This window comes from Trachurus trachurus, assembly GCF_905171665.1.
Source record: "Trachurus trachurus genome assembly, chromosome: 21".
Lineage (NCBI taxonomy): Eukaryota > Metazoa > Chordata > Actinopteri > Carangiformes > Carangidae > Trachurus > Trachurus trachurus.
Window position 1 is genome coordinate 14649151 of NC_139899.1, and position 15050 is coordinate 14664200.

At 42.9% G+C, this 15050-nt stretch overlaps 1 protein-coding gene across 4 annotated transcripts in view; it reads left to right on the forward strand.

The window, feature by feature from the left end:
- The window catches only part of fmnl2a (formin-like 2a), a 52668-nt gene that overhangs the window by 1060 nt on the left and 36558 nt on the right, over window positions 1–15050 (forward strand). The window lies entirely within an intron of this gene.

Sequence of the window (15050 nt, forward strand, 5' to 3'; positions counted from 1 at the left end):
GATACCATCCAGTTTAAATACATTAAATATTACCTTTTGTGATCCTTTAACAGAAAAGATGTAGCCTAGTAGTCCTCTCATTTAGCCGCCTCAGTCAGTGCTCATGTAAATTTCCATGCACAGTCTAATCAGACACCTTAGGTCATGAAATGGCAGTTTATTGCTTTTATAGCCTGTTTCAACTCTTGTATCCAGCTACTACTACTGAAGCTCAGAGTGGCCATGTCCTTTTAACACCCTGTCACACCATAAAGTCAGTGTCAACAATGCATAATACCTGGGAGTGTAGCTACACAGTCTGAGCATGGCCAGTGGTGATGAGGGATCCTCCAGTCTTTAAAGTAAAGTATCAGGTTGATTAATAGTGTTGAAACAAGCGTACATGTTAAGATCATGTTATGATGAATAACTCATTTGACTTGTCACATGTTAGACACTTGTATCAAAGCCATGTCATCTGGTATGTGGGTAGCTGATATGTTTGTACAAGACTTGAGTCCTAAAGCGTTATTTATCATGTGCAATTGCCCCATAAAGTATTACTATGTAGGTCATTGTTATGAATGACAAAAAAAAACCCACTTTTTTGCTGATCGGGAGGATTTCCAGGACACAGCTCCCCAGTCGGTGAATAAAGGACTGCATAGAAGAAGAACAGTGAAGTTAGGGTGAAATTTGAGAGCTGGCAAAATGTGGGTCAAACGTGATTGTCGCCCGGCCTGCTGCTCTCATAAATGTTATCTGCTCAGGAGAAGGAATTTGACTGGTTCTTTCAGCTACGTGATTGTAAACTTGTCTTGACAGCACAAGAAAGTTGTTAAATCTTCTATATTGTCATTGAGCAAGATGTACTTTTTATGTTAATGTTTGCATCACTGATCTTTTAGGAAAAAATGGATTAAGGTTAAGTGGGATTGAAATCATTGGGTGTTACAGAGTTGTGTTGGGAGCGATTGTTGCTTGTCAGACACTGATGAATCTCATTTGGTGCTGGAGGCAGCAGACTTTGGCGTTGTTTGGAGGTTTGACGTCACCCCGCTGAAGGATTTGGGCCCTCTTCTTAATCACGTCTGCTGTTCGTATCACCTACTTCCTGCAACTTCCAAAGCATAAAAGATTATTCTCCCTCTTCAGGAACTCTAAATGTCAGGGATCAGAAAGTAATTAGGATCCATAAGTTTGGTTTACAAAACTAATCCTCATTATGCTTTCCCGAATTTGAAAAGGTCTACCTGTCCAACTGGAGGATTTTGTGGGCTTGCTGTTAGAAAAGCCGATCCCTGTAGCTTGTCAGGGACTCCCCCGCTCCCTCCCTTGAACCTCCCTGTTGCCAGCATGATGCCTCAGCTCTTGGTGGGATGGAAGCCCTCCAGCATTAGAAGAATTTAGTGCTATAATCACAGCATTTAGTGTTATTTACTGCCATTTAAACCCTAATGTGTCTCAGCCGTGCCTGATGGCAGTTGGCTCCATTGATTGCCTGAGTGAGTGGCACTGTGTGACTCTGATTACCTCACTTCAGTTTGAATGGCACATAATGAGGGTGATACCTCTCTGTCAGCTTTGCATCCCAACATATCAGTATCATCATTATCAGGAAAGATGGATCAAGATTAAAAATGTACCTCTGATCAACAGCTGCTTTCACATACTCCAATATATCTCTGAATGATAAACTTTCCTCTGTCAAATTAATGCACCCAATCTGCTTTAATCTGCCCTCTTTTTAATAAGTCATATTGAATATTAATGAACAGATTTTTTTTGTAAAATTCTCTATATTTTGGAAATAGTGCAAAATTTACAGACGGACTGCCCTTACCTTATCGCTGCGGGTGCTAGGTCTTTTGACTCGTAGACCTCCAAATAATATTATCCAGTGTTGGATGTTTGTGGGTTTGATACTCACTTTTAAATAGTGGTTTTGTACTCTGCACAGTCTTGTCATATTCAGTGAAGGGTTAGGGTTGGTTGATTTATCTTGGTATTTGGTACATAATGAAGATTTTGCTTTAGTTAAACCTGACTCTTCACTTAATTTTATAGCTTCAACCCGTTCAACGAGGTTGTAACTGTGTGTCTGGCGTCATAACAGCAGTTGCTTACTTTGCATATCAGTGTTTCAGTTGGTTTGGCTTTTAAACTAGTAACAACAACACACACAGGGATCTGGCTCTGTATGACTGTAGAACCACTCTCTGGAAAAAAAAAATATCAGGGTTTACTGCTGGCTTAGTCTGCGTTTTCTGCTAAAAGAAAAGCACCCATTGAAGTCTCTGTCTCATGAATCCCTGGAGCCAGGGACTGATCTTGGAAATAGACTAATTGTAATGCAAGGCCTCTGCCATGATAAGAGAGGCTAATTCACATGTGACCTTGGCTGAGAAGTGAGGTGGAGATTAAACCCAAATATTCATTGTTTAAAGCACTGAAGTGGGCTGGGGGGTGGTGTAGATTTCTTAACGGGCGTAAACAGGAATTCATTCACTCTTTTTCCATAAGCACTTTGCCGTGTGTGTTAAAGGATTTCTCATTGCTTTGATTGTTTTCTTGTGAATGTTGCTGGTTGTAGTTTTGGCTCAGCAGTCACTCTTGGAGGCATTTTTGCAAGTCTGCACCTCTCCTCTGTGGTTACCATAGTTTTACTGACACAAGTCCACAAGCAGAAGATGGGTTGCACATGAAGATGAGTTCGTATTAGGACAACCCTCCTGATGTTTACTCTGCACAGCTCAGTGCTGCTGATATCCCAGTGAGTCTACTTAATGGCCGGTCATATCAACATCCCGTTAGATCAATTTACTCTGCACTTATTGCCTAATCAATCCAACCTTGTACCATTTCTCCAACCATTAGAGGGTATAAGTAAAGCTTCAATGTGGCATTTTCGTCTCTTGGTCTATAAGGGCACACTGGCTGAAAGCATGCGAAATGACTGCAATCAATCTCTGTGAGTCACATGTAGAGCGTGAGTCGGTCTATATGCTTCACACTGAACCACAGGAAATTGACTGTGTCCAACAGGAATGCAGCTCAGGCCTCATGCCGGCTCCTCTGCCTCAGCTAACCACAGACTTGACAACAAATTAAAATGCACACCCATCCAGGATATACCATCCACTTCAGTTTCAGGGCCGTGGATTTGTTGGACATCATCACTGCTGACATGGGGGCAGAGAAGTTAACAGCCATTACTTGCTGAAATGCCATATGGAGGCTATAGGTTAAGCTGTTGTTGTAGCTGCTCTTCTCAATAGTCTGGCCAGATTACATCTAAGCTGCTTTGTTTAGAGGCTGCCGAAGTGCCACTAGCTGCTGTTATTTGTGCTGTGAGGCACTGCAATCTGAAATCTACTCCCCAGATTAATCACAGGAGCGGCCTTCACGTTCAGCTGAAGTCTAATTTGTCACACACAGGTCCAGGTTGTTTTACCTGCACGCTGGTTCAACCTGAATCCTTTCCCAGAAGACTTAAACAAACTGATCAGACTTTTTAACATGATCAAAGTTGTATTTAAAGCTGCACTTATCACGGGTGTGATATGCTCAATAGGAAATTATTACCATAGTGATGAACCCAGTAAATAAATCTGCAGTTCCTCTGAATTCGATCAAAGCTACTTGTTTTGATTTCATGACCCGCAACTTAGCTGTTTCGTTTCAGTCTTACCACTCTGATCAATCTTGTTTCCAGCAGCTGTAATTCAACATTTATACACCCATACTAATTACAATAGAAAAGGTTTCATCCTGCAGAGTACGGAGACATTAAGAGTCTGTGCTAATGTTCATATCTATGGACGTTTGAGCACTTTGCAAAGACACACATCTATATGTCAACGGGCAAAGACTGTACATGTACCTGCTGTGTGTACATGCCATCTACTTGTGTGAATACAGTGACCTGTTAACCGCTCACACTCCTACACCCAGGATGTGACTAATCTTGCCCTGCTAGTTTTTTTTCCCATGTTGACTCTTCTTCATTAAAAAGTAGAACAATAGGTATTGTCTGAGCAGCAGAGGGTGAACAGTGGCTGAATCCCGTGCAGCAGGCCTGGGGAACAGATCCGCTCTTTATTCTGTGGAGAGCCCGAGACGGAGCCTGGCACTGGACCCAGACCCGGTAGGCTGCAAAAGACCACCACACATACTCAAATATGTGTGTGTGTGTACATGCTTGCATATGTGCACGTGTGTTTTCCTGCTGTGCCCAGGACGGTCACCAACCAATTAGCCGTAACAGAGCTGAGCATGAAATGCTGGTGGAGCATCCAGTGTGCTGGCCTTCGCAGGCTCTCAGAGGGGAGCTGCAGTGTTAAGTCATGACGACGTGCTGCTCAAAACCCCGAAGCGGAGCCTGGAGGCATCTTGCCTGGCTGACGGGAGGGTCAGCAGATTATGTAGGAGCAGGTCTTTTGGGTGATTGCAGGCGCTGCTGAGTCGAAACCACTGGGGCTTCAGTCACTATTGTTGTTCTCTGTTCAGTTTTGACATCCGCACACTTTGGGGTGGTTTGATTTTTCAGTGCTGTGTGGGTGGCAGAGGCTGCTTAGATTTCTGGCCAAACTTTACCACTACAATGTGGGTTTTGAACACAGTCACACCTGATTATAACAGTTCCTGATGTTTGATCAGGATTAACAGCGTCACAGGAGTTTGGCATAGACACCTCTTGCTTAACAATACTAAAAAGTTGTGTTGAATGCCAACCATTTGATGATCTTAAGGATTGACAAACTTGCCAGTTTTTAACATTGTTCGGATGTTGGCAAGTTTGTCCTTGGCCATGAATCTCTTTGCTGTTGGTCTTCCTGTGTAGGGAGCAGGTGCATGATAGTGTAGTCTGGAAAAGGCCAGCCCGGTCCTTTCATGTCAACACAGTCAGTTGCCAGTGTTGTCCAACAGAACCGGTCCAAGGTCTGCACAAGAGAACGGGGGTGTTACAGCTCTGTGGGGAAGTACATTATGGTCACAGTCTGTCCAGGCTCCAAAGTGGCAGCTGCGCTTTAAAGTGAGTCTGGCTAAAGCGCTGCACGAGGAGTGGGTGCTCTTTGTTGTAAGCCGTTAGAAATTAGTGAACGTTCATGGAAGTTCATAAGATCCTTCAAATGTCTGTGTCATTTTGACAAATTGGTTTTGTTGTGGCTTCAGGGTCGGCTTTATCTCGTGACATTGATGTTGTTGTCATTCCCTTTTTTTATGAGCCTTGAGCTTTGAGCTGTGTTTACAGCTTGATTTTAGGCCGAATTGCAGAGTCATCATCATCATGGTTGCTTAAAGATTGTATCTAAAGCGCATTTTAACATAGCTCAAGCTGATGAAAGGGCTGTACAAAGGATATTAAGGCATAAAGTAAAAGTCAAAACACAAAGAGACATAAAACAATAAACCCTCAAGTTAATTATGCAGCGTTTTTGGAACTGCATAATGTGTGACATCTCTAAAGGTGAATGATGGTTTGGAGTTTGAACTCTTTACAACCTTTTCAATACTCTTCATAATGTGCATTTTAATACTTTGACTGTTGAGAAACTCTGCAGAAAACTTTAACATAATCTCAAAGCTTTTCTTTCTGAGTTGTTATGCCATGCAGTAGTTGCCAGAGTCAAAAAGGTAGGTTTTGTTGGGTAAATACTTGCAGAGTTGATATCTACAGAGCAGAACAGCGAGGTCCTGTTGCATTTGAATGTGCTCTCAGAGTTTGATATCAAACCCATCACAGCTGCAGACGGGACAGCAGGCTGTTGTATCAGGTTTTTATTGGACTGAAGATGTGCTTCTCGCTCAGGGCCTTCCACATGAATCAGATGAGTGGACCAGCCATAGTCCATTGTCTAGGTTTAGATTGAGTATTTAAGTAAAACTCAAAACTATATCCTCTAGAAAAACAAGCTCATCAGTCACAACACCAGAAAAAAAATGAATAGACCAATTAGTCAGTGAGTGAATAGACTGTAAGCGTATGTTTTTATTTCTGACATATTTGATTGAGACTCGTCAGATGGTTGACACTTCACGAGCTGTCCGGCGATCTGTTTTCTGTCTTTTTATTTGTTGACATAAACGCAGTGATGTGATGAGTGATCCTGAGTGATTTCATGTGTTATCAAGCTGAAACAGAGAATACTCCCGCACACTGTCTGCACTTGCAAAAGGTGATTAATTTATAAAGAACACACAACGTTTCATAAAGAACACAGCTTGTACCCTCATCAGGTGAGACTACCTGATGAAGGTCTGAAGACCGAAAGTGTAGACAGTGTGCTGGAGTTATTTTCTGTTTCAGTTTGTCGGCCGTTGGTCTTCTCCTATGCACCTATCCATTTGTTGTAAAAGTTGTGCGTGAGTTTTTCTTGCTTAATGAGTTATTAAGTTCCCAGCGAGCCTCTATTCACTGGGTGATCCAGAAACAGCAAATGTATGGGTCTGTGTTACAGTGGTAATTGTCATTCTGTCAGAGATGGTGACGGAGATGCCAAAACTTTCCCAGGAGCTCAGATAAAGCGAAGAAGAAGCGAAGCCTGTCAGAGTCAGTAAAGTGTTAAAAGCTGCTCGCCACAACATGCAAGAGCTTGATATCTCCAAACAGCAGTAAAGCTCGCCGTTTGTCGTATCAGCAAAAACAAACAGAAAGCATACAGATTTCAGTGTGTGTGCCTGTTACTAGTGCACATGTTTGATAATAAGCCAGGAAAAATCTCTTTATCACTTTAATAAGTCATTCATTATGTCATGCTGCATTGGATTTTTTTTATTGTAATGCCTGTTTGTGAGCATTTGCATCCTTAAAGCTATAGTGCGTAACTTCTGTTGATGCCTGGAGCAATTCTACGTAATCACAAGAATCGTTTGATCTGTTGCAGCGCCTGCGGTAACACCTCAGCGGTGGTGCTCCAGGTGCAGCGGCGGTCTTTCCTGATCCTTCACGGTGTAGAAACCTGAGCTTGCCCAGCACACTTTGCCGGTCTTTGTCATAACACGAAGCTTTGCTGCAAAAATCGAACAGTATCTGTCAGTGGCGCATTCACACACTTTCCATCTAGTCGTTCCACTAACTCACGAAAACGCACTGACTTTTCGCTGAGAGAAGACGCCGCAAACATTGGTCGCGCCGCAATGTTCAATGTTACTTTACACACAAGTAATAGCAACACATCCTACTCATAGCAGCAGTAAAGCATCATCCGTGCGTGCCCTCAGTCTGATTTCTGCTTTCAGGGCTCTCCACCCAGGAAAACAAAAATGTAAACGTCTAATACATCGATCACTTTCTTTCTTTGGTTGTTTTCCTTCTGCTGAACGACCAGGCTTTTCCACTTCTGAACCTTGCCTCGGGCGCTTGTTTCTACCTTGCCAGCAGACTCGCAGCTCCTGCTCCCCGTCCCATCCTGTCCGGATGTTGCCGGCGACGACGTTAAACTCAAAACGACTGAAAAATACTGCAAGAAACTTGCGGAGCTGATCGGCTTAATCAGTGTTGTGTTATCTCATCTAGCAATGGCTTGGATGCAACGGACATTAAACAGACATGGCAAAGTTATGCACCATAGCTTTAAGATTCATGAATTTCTTCCAAGTTTTCCACCCACATTCTCCTGTTCAGAAACTTTAGGGTGGAAAGGTTTAAGTTTTTTTTTTTTTCTTTTAACATATTGAAGAGGCAGTTGTTAGGTTGTGGTGTCAGAGCAGGAAGAGGAGATATGTTGCATCACAGCAGCAATTCCAGTGTGATGAGGCTAGAATAGATCTGATTATATTCTCAAGGACACAGTGTTGTACTCCTCAAAAAAAGGCAAAGAAGGATTAATTTGTCACATTTCCAAAAGGTGACAAAATCGTTAAAAGGAGACCTTGTAAACACAACTTGCGTATATAAACTATTGGGTAATAACTTTGCAGATGAGTGTGTTGGTCTGTAGTCAGAGCCGATAGATTAAAAGCACTGCAGGATTATACTTAACAGCGGTATTAAATTAGTCAGCCTCCTTCTCTGGGAGCTCTAAGATTTCCCGCTCATCCCACTACCTCCCACTGAAACTCATGTCGAAACTTTTTCTGTAGGTGTTGTCCTCAAACATTATATAACGAAAGGTCAAGTAAACCAATAGTTTCATCCTATAACCCGCTGCATTTACAATTCCCAGAGCCATTGTTTGTGCTTCGGATAAACAACCCTTCTGACTCATATTCTTTGTGTCGTGGAGCTGGAGCTGGATCGGGACCCCACCTCTGTCCAGACACTTTCACAACCTCGCAACATCTGGCCTGGCAAGAGCTCCTTCGTGTTCATGTATCACTTATTTTATTTGGACAACTTCCTATTACTCCAAACTATGTCCATAATGTTTCCGGTATTTGGATAACGTCCAGCATGAGAGACATTCTGTGTCAAGCCAAAGTGATTTTACCCACCTCAGAAAAAACATTGCACTAGACTTTTATTTTTATTATTTTTCAATGTGCTGTATATTTTACCCACAACACATCCGAGGAAGTGTTATAGATTTTTAAATGTCCTCTCCTGAGGTTTATTGAACTACAGATATGAGACAGAGAAGCTTGGCTCTTCACTCAATTTCAATCTTGTGCGCAGAGAGGAAGTTGAATGTGATTCCTCCCACTTGCAGCTGCTGTATTCTGTGTATTGCAGTCGATTTAACGGTGTCATTAATCACATACACAGTGTGGTGTATGGCATTACTTTCAGGCCGTTTCAGAAAGTAGCTTGATGACAGTAGGGATACAAGAATAGCTGGTACAGACTGATGAGCTTGTAGCAGTGGATGTTAGGCTCCTTAAAGCCGCGCAGATGGCCAATCTAAGATTACAGGGCCATCGCCAAAGAGTTAAATGAAAAGAATTTCACAGGAAAAGCGCCTGTGAGGGGGTAAGAAACAAAAAAGGCCGGGGCTCCAACATCTGAACCCAGCATTTGGTGGAGAGGCATTCCAGCGAACAGCTCCGCAAACATAAACACTACTGTCTTGATGGAGCAGGCTGCTGAGCAGGGGTAGGGGGTCCTGGGGATTACAAAGATAATCTGAGGACAGACAGGGGACACCTGTGCCCCCAGAGAATGCCGAGGATTACGGATCCACGCTGCGCTAATGAAGGGAGGACAGCACAAGTTTGCATTGCACATACCTCAGGGCTGTCTTTCCTCCTTTCTTCCGTATCAGTCACTACCTCCACTGTAAGTTTTGACTCTTATAGGTCTGAGCTGCAGGGCTCCCCCCACTTCCCTGCTGGATAAACTAGAAGAGAGGAGTAAATGGAACGTGACATTTATATGCAGTTGTGCTATCTGTCACGTATTTTGTACACCTTTTTGGAGGTGGTTTACCGTTGAGAGAGTAGCCTGCAGCGCTAACCTCATATCTGTGGTAATGCCCTGTAAACATAAAGCCCCACAGTGACTGATGAGGCAAGTATGGAGAAGGAGAGAGAGAACAGCATCTAGTCATTTCCGCAGTATTGAGCAATTCGCAAAAATTTGTTATGACTAGTCGTCAATATGCGATACAGTCAGAGGTTTTATCTTGTTGAGGCATGTAATGTGGAGGCAGAGAGACGTTTATAATAAGCATTAACGAAAAAATCAGGGGTTGGAACATGTTATCTGATCTATGGAGGTCCTTGGTTAGATTTCTCCCTTATGTTACGTTGCTTGTAAGAGCTGAAAAAAAAACCCAGTTTTGATGATTTGGATCAGGTAATGCTGCATCTGCTGGCTCGGCCAGGAACACTGGAGCTCTTTCTGATGGGGATGCATTAGCAGGGAACAAGACACAAGTAAGAGGAGAACGTGGGTGTGTCTCAAACTCATTGCAGCCCAAGTCTCCAAGGACAAATCAATCCCTGCTCTGAAAGATATCTGACCGGAGGCAGTGTGTGGCTGAGAGTCAGTTTCTGCCTCTTGTTGTTGTTGCGTATAAGCACATCAGAGGAGGTGGATCTCATCTGCTGTAAAGAAAGTTTTTTTCTTGTTATGATTTAGCAGGGGTGTGAGCTTTAAAATTTGGCGAATGACTCAGTTTTTTTTTTTTTTTTTTTTACTTTGCGTCATGTTTTCTTCACAGTGCATCACACTTTGCCCCACTATTTTTTTCCCTATTAGTCAAGATGTGGATTTTCAATGACACACAGGTGATTGTACAAAACAGTCTAGTTTATGCCCATGGTACTGCTTCAGTTTCATGTGCTCTGCTTGAATTATAGGCCATGCATTTCAATGGTATAATACAAATGACTTGGGGTGTCAGTCATATATCAAGAGACCTGGCAAAGTTCTTTCAACATGTGAAATCACCTGTTTCTGCTTTTGTACATGTACTTGGTAACATATAAAAAAACTAGTAAAAGCACATTCAGTAGCAGTAGTATTATTTTTGAGTTTCAGTATACTAATTGTTTCCATTCCACTAGTCGTCAGTTTTCACACCCACTCCTGGCCTTAACTCAGCCCCAGTCAAATGGAAATCTTCTTGTTTGTGTCAACACACTCACATCTTTTTACAGCACTAGCAACTACAACAGGTCCGTCACGTGAGCTGTGTGATTGCTTTTCTGTCCAGCTGTGATGTGAAGGCCGTGTCTCCCCGGACCTCCTGGAAGGTGGTGGGTGGGTGGTTGGTGGGTTTGGGGCCAGCTGTCCATTTTCACTCCTTTTATGACTCAAGCTGCCTAATGAGAGGATACACCGGCATAATAGGTGCTGTCAGTGTTTAGCTCACAAGAGCTCTTGAGGTTCATAAAGACAGAGATGCACTGATATTAGTAGCAGTGCTTTAAGTTGAGCTACTGGTTGTCATAGCTACTGAAGGCCTGGTCTAATATGGCATACCTTAGCTGCGCCATGGTTTGGGGAAACATGACCACCCCTGGCCCTTCGTGTTGTCGACCAGAGCTGAACAGATCACACCTTTTGTCCAAGTTGTGCGATTGGTCTCAACATGTGTGATTGTACTTTTGCAGCTCCTTAGTTATTAAAGATTTTGTTTTCACCACCTTGTTAGGGATTTTTCAAAACATCTTGTTTATCATATCAGTTGTAAGTGGGTCAGTGATGTGACTCTAATTGTTTGGTGTCAATATGGTTTAGTACAATTTAAAAAGGTTAAAATCTGAAAATAAATGTATAATTAACTTGCACAGATAAATTGCTGCTTTTAATCCATTTTAGAGAGAGAATTATGGCAAAATGTAATAGAAAAGGATAGTAGTTGGGTGAAGTCCTGCAGGAGGCCGATGCTCACTGCAGTCCTCCAACGTGTCATAAAGATGAGCGGCACCCTTCAACTAGCTGTCGTGTCACGGGAAAAACATTCCCACTATGTGCACCACCAGTTGTTTACAACCGTTTACAACAGCATAGAAAAATGCCTGGTGTTTTCTAGGATAATAGATTGTGTCTGACCTTATTATACAGTGTGCCAAAATCATTCTGGATGAAAGGCTTAGTACATTTTTTTCAGAATACCTTTTTCATGTATGGCTTTTAACACAAAAGCAGGAACAACATGTCAGCATGGAACCAACACAACAAAATTGAGCCTATACTGATCTATTCAAAAGTAGTGAACATTCAGCCTTAAAGTGGCGAACTGGACGACTAATGTTTGAGCTCCAACTCTCAGCTTTAGCTTTTTTCCCCCCATCAATTTTACAGGAACTCACCAACTTTCAGTACAGATGTGGAACAGCTGCTTTGGAGATGAAATGTGAGTTTAGCAGCATGAAGCGAGGCTGGGGATGGGGAAGTGTAGAAACCCCACATTTCACATTTCTTGTCATCTTCATTTTGTTGTTGTCTTGGGGGGTGGCTTATCTTGCTTTGATTCTCCCTTGCACAATTGTCTCCTTGGTGTTTGTTGCTTGTACAGCTTAGTTCAATTTTCTTGTGTGACATCTCTGCACGTTTTTGTTTTCATCACAACTGCAGACTCCTGACATGAGGCCGTATGCATTAAATTCCCATTTACTGACGTTGATCCATGTGATATTTTTGGATGTCCTCTTTTTAAATGGCTCAGACCTGTCACGATCCTCCTCACTCCTTCACACTGACGCTTTAATTACTGTAGGATTTACTAATGAGCCGAATTTAGGCGTGTGTGTGTATCCATGAGGGTGGTCTGCCCGTCAGGTGTTGGTGAAAAGCCGCCCCACCCTCCTCAACAGCGCCCCATTAATAAAACAGATGCACACATTAACAAACCGTGTGGTTGTAGACATGAGGTAACCTGACCCCAGCGAGCCGAGTGCCTGTCACAGCTCATTAGCATTGGGATGAAACGAAGGCTGGTAGAAGTGGCGCTTTTGCTTTAGTTGGAGCCTCACCAAGCAGGAAGCCCACAGCTCAGTGCACCCGCAGCGACTCGGCAAACCACCTAGTCCACCAGACCACTCTGCAGGAGCGCAGAGCAGCACCTACATCAAGCAACATACATCACCCAAACAAAACAAAGCCAGACGTCTAGAAACCACTTAACGACTTACCCTCCTTTATTTTGACCCAACACAGAATGTCAAAGCTTATTTGAAAGCTGTGAAGGCGCCGGTTGAATTCTATTTTTAATGTTTTTAGTGAAGGCAAGTGGTCACTAACTCCGATCACCAGGTTAGAAGCTGAACTGAGTCAATAAAGCCCCTCCTGATTCCCAGTTCCCTGCAGTCAGCATCGCAGCAATCAGCCGGGCCACAGCGCCTGCTGAATACTAATGTAATTTCCCTGTCGCTCATGTTGAGGAGGCTGGACGAGCTACGACCTATGTTTACAGCAAATAAATAAAACATAACTGTTGTGCTTGAAATAGATTTCCATGCAACCTGAAAGCAAACTGTAGTCTCATATTAGGATTTCAATTCATCGTGGCACCACTGTGGAGGAAAATAGCTGAACGTCATCGAAAAGCAACCAGGTTTTACCATAGGAGGGACACAACTTTGGACACAATGAAAGTGAGGATGTAAACTGGTTAACTTCTCATCCTCATGATTGTGCAGTGTTGCCGTTACCAGTGTTAACCTCATTTGTTCAAGCCTGCTCTTGTTTGTGTTGCCCTCGGTAGCTATTAAGAAGATACAGAGACGTGTAGAAGCTCAGCTCTTCCCTGCGCCTCCTGAGCAGCTCTCTCTCTGTCTTCTCATCGATTTTCCCCTTACAAATACACTCTGTCTATATTAAAATTCATGGTCGTGTACTTTAGATCAATAGCTGTGCCATACAATGAATGAATATGAAAAATAAAGCATTATGCTAAAGCAACTCCAGAACAACAACAGCAAAATAAAACTCCAAAGCAAGTTGGGGATCTGACTACTCTATCAGTGTCTGACCCCATCCTGGTTTTACTCTCTCATGGAAACAGGCCCCATCCAGGGATATTGCTCATTCATCTTCCTCTCACCCAACCCCCCCCCCCCCCCCCGCTGGAAAATCCAGTGGAGGCTGAGTGCCGAACACACACTGATAGATGATCCAGCCCGTCCAATGAGGAGGGGAAAAAGAACCCCAAGCTGAGCGGTGCATAATAGCCACATTTTTTCCCCTTGCCAGTGAAAAACATCCTCACAAAACCAGTTGTTACCAGAAAGCTACAGAGGAAGTATGCAGATAAAACACTTTTTAATATTTTTAGATTCTTTATTTGCCATCACAGGATGTGTGTGTGATTTTTTTTCATACATTTTTATATGCCTCTGGGCCTGGGGTCTAACCAATCTCCAGCTGGGTCACACATGGTAGTTTATTAATCTTTTTTTTTTTTGCTGACTAATTTGCCCATGTGTTCTGCATACTGTAGGTGGTATACGATTAAGTTGTGCTTAATTGTCTCAAGCTTTCCTAATTCCCATGAGGGCGGGGTGAATCATATGTGTATTGGAAAGAGCCAAATCTTTAGACAACTGCGGAGGTGTTTGAACATGAAGCAGATGTTGATAAAGGAAAGCAGCATTAAGAAAAGGAGTTGTGTAACAGTTTTTGGATGATCGGGGCTTTTAGTCTTAGACATGGAGTGTTAACCAACATATGCGTCACATTAGATTTGTCCTGAACAAGACACATTTTCTCAAAAGGCGATCATCTTAATGTAACACAACCAGGAGCAAGAGAATTAAAAAGGACATAATTAAATGTATAGTTGGTGTTGGATGTGTTCGATGAAGGTCATATTCAGAGAATAACTAATATTAACGCACACAACAGAGATGAGATATTTCTCCTTTTCTATTTCCATTGTTGTGCAGGATGAATGTTTTCCCAGCTGACTCTGCTGCAGCATTTCTCATGGCAGATATTTTGAGATATTTCTCATGAGTCACTTCTTCGCCTGCCATAAGATTTAGGCAAGATGTAAAAACCTTCGACTGACAGAAAAACAGTCTTGTCAGGGAAAGTGAACGAAGATTTGTTTTGGGCTCTCCTTAACGACAGTTTCCACGGTGCCTCTGAGCAAGAAACGTATAAGTTTCCAGTGTCCGCAGTGGAGCCGCTGAGAGAGTGTGGTAGATGGCTGCAGTTTAACTTGGCAGAGTGTTGGTCAGTGCTGAAATAGCCTTAAAATAATTGGTTGACAGTCTGTCTTTATCATGTAATAACAGGTTTCTGTGCAATGAATATCCACACATGCATTTCCACAGAACAGGCTTTGCCGTATACAACATTGTAAGTGCTCAGTGAACACAATAAAAGCTTACTGCTTGTTTATAGTTTCACAGTTTTTAATCAGGGACTTATTTTGGGGCTTCTCTTAAACCAAGTCACTGCCTGTCGCTGTCTCTTTGATGCCGACCAGAGGCTTTTGTTTCATGGCCTTTGGTGTCTCTTTATAGCTCCTCCATCTGTCCATCTGTCCACTATCACGAAAAAACCCCAAAAGGTCTAAGAAAAGGCTCGGATTAGTCCTGTTTCTTTATGACCTCAGTTAAAGCAGAAGTAAGCGATCCAGTCGTTTTGGCTAACTTCCTGTCAGCCGATGGAGTTAGCAGTCCCCGCCCTCGTCCCTACGTCACCACATGCACGCGCATCCCTTGGCTGCACACAC